The sequence below is a fragment of the Bubalus bubalis genome, chromosome 10 (genome assembly GCF_019923935.1).
Source record: "Bubalus bubalis isolate 160015118507 breed Murrah chromosome 10, NDDB_SH_1, whole genome shotgun sequence".
Classification (NCBI taxonomy): Eukaryota; Metazoa; Chordata; class Mammalia; order Artiodactyla; family Bovidae; genus Bubalus; species Bubalus bubalis.
The window spans coordinates 35,925,680-35,931,679 of NC_059166.1; positions in this window are offsets into that span (position 1 = coordinate 35,925,680).

A 6,000-nucleotide genomic window follows, 5' to 3' on the forward strand; every position below is an offset into this window, starting at 1 on the left:
CTTCAAAACTGTCTTCTCACGTAATGTCTTTGTCAATTTACTTTCCTGGTTGTTCTCTTGTGGCTCAGACCTAGTCCTTCTTTCTCCTCCCACCTGATAAATATGATTGCTTCTGGAGTTAAGTTCTGGTTTTCTGTTTTTATATTCTGTCTCGAGTGAACTCATGTACTCCCTCAGTATCATTTTAATTCATCTTTGTGTATAGAACTCCTGGACTATATTTTTGTCCGTGACCATTCTGCAGAGCTTCAGACTTACATTTCCAATTTCTTGAGCTATAAATCGACGTGGATATTCTATGTGTTAGAAGACTGTGAATAATTTTAAAAGAAACAAAAAACTTTAGGGTTAAACCTGTGTTGGAATCCCATTTCTACTACTTAACTAGGTATTAGTAACTTAATCTACCTAAACTGAATTTCCTCCAGTGTCTAATAATATCGCCTGTACTGACCATTATCAAGATTAAAGGAGATAATGCATGTAAGTTGCCTAACACATAAGAGTTTAATGAATAGTAACTATTGTTTCTGTCTGCTACTTCTTCCTTCTGCATTCTCCATCTCAGTTTATAACATCCCAGGGCTTTAAGTCACATTTAACTACAGCTTCCTCTTGCTGCTACCCACATCCAGATCCTATTGATTGTTCCTCTGTGATATCTATCTTCTAATCCCTCCCTCCATTTTATTATTTCCTCTGCCACTCAACAGCCTGGTCTCCTGCCAGGCTTATTACCCTTCATTTCTAACTACATCTTTGCCATTACATTCACTCTTTCAGAGTATAGAGCTGGTATTGTTACTGCCCTGCTCCAAATCCCTAAATAGTTCCTCAAAGCTTTAGAAAAAAATGTATCTTCTTCGTCTAGTATTTAGTGCCTTTCAAACACTGAAACAAATTGACCTTTCTATCTTCAGCTAGTACACCCGGAGAAACCAAGGAGTAAGCCATGCCAAGCAAACCCCATGTATTGCCACCTGTCTGTACTTTTGTTCTTGCCATTTCCTAAGCTTAAAATACCCTCTCTCTGCCCCCACTGACCTATCAAAATTTCTGTCTCTCTCAAAGTGATTTGTACACCCATGTGTATAGCTGTATATTCACAGTAGCCAAAAGGTGGAAACAGCACAAATGGCCATAAGCAGATGAGTAAACAAACAAAATGTGGTATATGCATACAATGGAATATTATTTAGCCTTATAAAAGGAAGGAAATTCTGACTCATGCTTTAAGTGAACCTTGAAAACATCATGCTAAGTGAAATTGAAAGTGAAAGTGAAGTCGCTCAGTCGTGTCCAGTTCTTTTCGATCTCATGCACTGTAGTCTACCAGGCTTCTCTGTCCATGGGATTTTCCAGGCAAGAGTACTGGAGTGGGTTGCCATTTCCTTCTCCAGGGGATCTTCCTGACCCACGGATCGAACCCAGGTCTCCTAAGTGAAATTAGTCAGTCACAAAAGGACAAATCTTCTAGGATTACACTTATCTGGGGTGGGGGGGGGGGTCATCAATTAATGGGTACAGAGTTTCAGTTTTGTAAGATGGAAAAGTTTTGGAGCTGGACAGTGGTGATAGTTTTTGGGCAACAATGCAAACGTACTTAATGCCACATAACCAAACATTTAAAAAATGGTTGAAATAGGCAATTTTATGTATGTATAGTGGTGGTTTAGTCATTAAGTCGTGTCTGACTCTTGCAACCCCATGGACTTTAGCTAGCCAGGTTCCTCTGCCCATGGGATTCTCCAGGCAAGAATACTAGAGTGAGTTGCCATTTCCTTCTCCACGGCATCTTAGGGCCCTCCAGTATATCCTACTCTGACCTTTATATCAGCAAATTTTAATGGGAAATTAAAATTTTATTCTAATCCTAACTTGGGGCCTAAAAGTTTGTGCAGCCACATATTATATTTCAACAGATTATATAACCCCAAGACTACCACTAATGACTAGAACCAAAGACAAAAATCTAGATGCAAAAAAGTCTTTTATACAGTAGGTTAAGTGTCTGTTATTCATTCACCCATTCACTTGGACATTAAGTCCCACTGTGTATGTATATTTATGTATGTATATTTTACTGCAATTAAGTTTTTTTCCTAATTCAAGTTACATATATTAAATACCAGGGACTGTGCTAGACCCTGGGAATACAATGAACAAACAAGCCGATGAATATAAGTGCTACCTGTCCCAGAGCGCCACATAATTGAGAAGGCCTCAAGCTCTACCTCCACCATGAAAAACTCCAGGTCATTACACTTGAAATTGAAAGCTTTCTTCTGTCTCTGCATCTGTTTTCATGCTGGTCACATCCTGCTCTCTATTGTATATCTGGTCCCTGTAAACGTTTGTCTCTCTTGTGAGATAATAAAATACCCCGAGGTCAGGAGCTCTATCTTATCTATTCATTTTTTTAATCTATCATAGCACTTAATACAGTTCATTGCACATAATGGGGGGCTCAATAAATACTTGTGGAGTAGAACAGAACATAATGGAAGTTAAATTCAGCCATCAGTGATGTTTCAGGCCAAAAATGACACCACCTCATAGACAGGCCTTCTTCAGGAGGGGCGTACTGGCCAGTAACATACTCGAACACAAAGATCAAAGGAGAGCCTGCCTCTATAACACAAGAGCATCACTCAGTACTGGATACTTATAGCTGTTCTAGATTCCATTTATGATCCTTAGTAAGTGGGCTGTCATCTCACATCTGAATGAATTTTCTAAAATTTCAGATGGAAAGCCATGATTCAAACATAGATGGATGGGTTTAGGCACTGTCCGGTATATTTACTGTCAGAAATGTGAGCCAACCATTAAGGGTTTTGTGAGAAAATGTACAGCCATTAACTGTTGGTTTCCCTTCCTGACCCACTGGAGTTTGGTGGGGTCCAAATGACAGCTCGGAGAAGGCGATGGCAGCCCACTTCAGTACTCTTGCCTGGAAAATCCCACGGACGGAAGAGCCTTGTGGGCTGCAGTCCATGGGGTCGTGAAGAGTCGGACACAACTGAGCGACTTCACTTTCACTTTTTACTTTCATGCATTGGAGAAGGAAATGGCAACCCACTCCAGTGTTCTTGCCTGGGGAATCCCAGGGACGGGGGAGCCTATTGGGCTGCCGTCTATGGGGTCACACAGAGTCGGACACGACTGAAGTGACTTAGCAACAAATGGCAGTTGGTTTCTTTTTGAGCATATGGCGATAATTAGCAAAAAGAGCACTGAGGAACCTACAGTGTTCTATCTTCTGATAAGCTTTTAATTATAAGTCATCCAGGTAGCATCAGACACTGAAGGCTATTTTCTTGAATGCTAGGAAAATCTTTCTTTCATCAAGATGGGATTTTTCTTTTCATCTTCAGGGGCCGAATTCTCTCTTTTGCTTTCTAGATGAGACTTAGGCCCCCTGGTGCTTAATAATTATGCCTAAGCTAGATAGCATATTGAAAAGCAGAGACATTACTTTGCCAACAAAGGTCCATCTAGTCAAGGCTATGGTTTTTCCAGTGGTCGTGTATGGATGCGAGAGTTGGACTGTGAAGAAAGCTGAGCGCTGAAGAATTGATGCTTTTGAACTGTGGTGTTGGAGAAGATTCTTGAGAGTCCCTTGGACTGCAAGGGGGTCCAACCAGTCCATTCTAAAGAAGATCAGCCCTGGGTGTTCTTTGGAAGGAATGATGCTAAAGCTGAAACTCCAATACTTTGGCCACCTCGTGCGACGTTGACTTGTTGGAAAAGACTCTGATGCTGGGAGGGATTGAGGGCAGGAGGAGAAGGGGACGACAGAGGATGAGATGGCTGGATGGCATCACCAACTCGATGGACATGAGTTTGAGTAAACTCCGGGAGTTGGTGATGGACAGGGAGGCCTGGTGTGCTGTGATTCATGGGGTCCCAAAGAGTTGGACACGACTGAGCGACTGAACTGAACTGAACTGAATAGTTTACAACTGATTACAGAGTGCCAAGAAATGTGCAATTTCCTTATATTATCTCATGTCTTCTTGACAACCCTATGAAACAGCAAGGTGGATTTGTGTGTGTGTGTGTGTGTGTGTGTGTGTGTGTGTGTGACTACCCTAGATTCTTTTCCTCGTCTTTCACTGATAGCACCAATTTTCCCTTTAGGGAGCTTGCAGACTCATTCCATGTGGCCTTAGGGGCTTGTTAAGTCCACAGTTTTCCTAACATCAAGGAATGGGTGGGTGATGAAAGTGAGGCCATTTTGACTCTGTCAGGAGTATCGACTGATTCATGGGCTAAGTGTCAAGAGTAGCTGGCTGTAGATAGGTTATTTCAGAGTACACTCCCCAATTTCTAAACGATATCTTTAGAGTAGCCCTGGTGTCTGTTACCCCAAGACCTAGTCACTTAGCTTTTCCTTCAGCTTTTTGACATACTAAATTTTGTTCCAATAACTTCTGCTTTAAAAAAAAAATCTAATTTTAGCCAGAATCATTTGTTGGTAGCCTGCAAATCTTCCCTATAAGGTAGTATATTTGTTTCTATTACTGTGTAACAAATTACCACACATGTAACTGCTGAAAACCACACACATTTATGATCTCACATTGTCTAGAGATCAGGGCTCCAGGCCCAGCTAAACTGGGTCCTTGGCTCAGGGACTCACAAGGCTGAGTCAAGGTGTCAGCCAGGACCAATGTCATATGAGGTTTGGAGGTCTCTTCTGAGTGCATGCGTTGTTAGCAGAGATCTACTACTTGTGGTCATAGGACTGAAGTCCCTTTTTTCTTGCAGGTTGTCTGCCAGGTGGCAGCTCCTACAGGGCCCTACAGTTCTTGCCAGATCTATGGGGCTCTCAAAAAATGACAATTTGCTTCTTCATTCCTGGCAGAAAAATCTTTCTCACTTGAAACATCTCCTTTAGGGAGGCCCTCGACCCTCCTTTAAAAGGTTTACCTGATTAACTCAGGTCGACCCAGGATAATCACCCTTTTGATTAACTCAAAGTCAGATGATTAAAACCTTAATTACATCTAAAAAAATCCCTTCTCTTTTGTCACATAGCATAATCTAATCAGTACAGTAGAATCCCATCATATTCATCCCACAGTCAAGGGGAGATGATTAAACAGAGAGTACACACCAGCTGGGAGGAAACTTGGGGGCCACCTAACACAGATAGCTACTCTTTATCCCCATTTGAGAGATGAATAAACTATGGTTTAGAGAGGTAAGTCATTGTTCAAGATGACACAATTCTAAATGTTAATATCAAGATTTGAACTAGGCCTATGGCCAGTGTTTAAGCTGCTGCTGCTGCTAAGTCACTTCAGTCATGTCCCACTCTGTGCAACCCCACAGACAGCAGCCCACCAGGCTCCTCTGTCCCTGGGATTCTCCAGGCAAGAACACTGAAGTGGGTTGCCATTTCCTTCTCCAATGCATGAAAGTGAAAAGTGAAAGTGAAGTCACTCAGTCGTGTCCGACTCCTAGGGACACCATGGACTGCAGCCTACCAGGCTCCTCGGTCCATGGGATTTTCCAGGCAAGAGTACTGGAGTGGGTTGCCATTGCCTTCTCCGAGTGTTTAAGCTAAATCATGGTATTCTTGAAATGATTTTTTATTCCTTCATCTAAATCCTCTTATACTTGCATGAACTTTTCTGTATTTTTAAGAGTTAGTCTAGCTTATTTTTTCCACCTTTTCTGAATACTCCTGTTCTCTACATCACATGCCTGTATAGACAAGAGGGGCAAGTCACTGCAGAGATATTAAGGCATTTGACATCTTTAGAGCATCATCATATGTGAATTATCATGGTAGATGACATGAGACAACCCAAGGTGGACCCCTAAGAAACCCATTTTCTATCAGAAGAGACACAAGATCAGTCAAAAATGTATGTAAAATATAGGAAGATAGTAAAGGAGTGTATGGAAGAGGGAATAATAACTTCTAACTGGAATGAAAGGATTAGAGAAGTTTTCCCAAAGAAAATGAACAGGACCTTGCCTTACAGG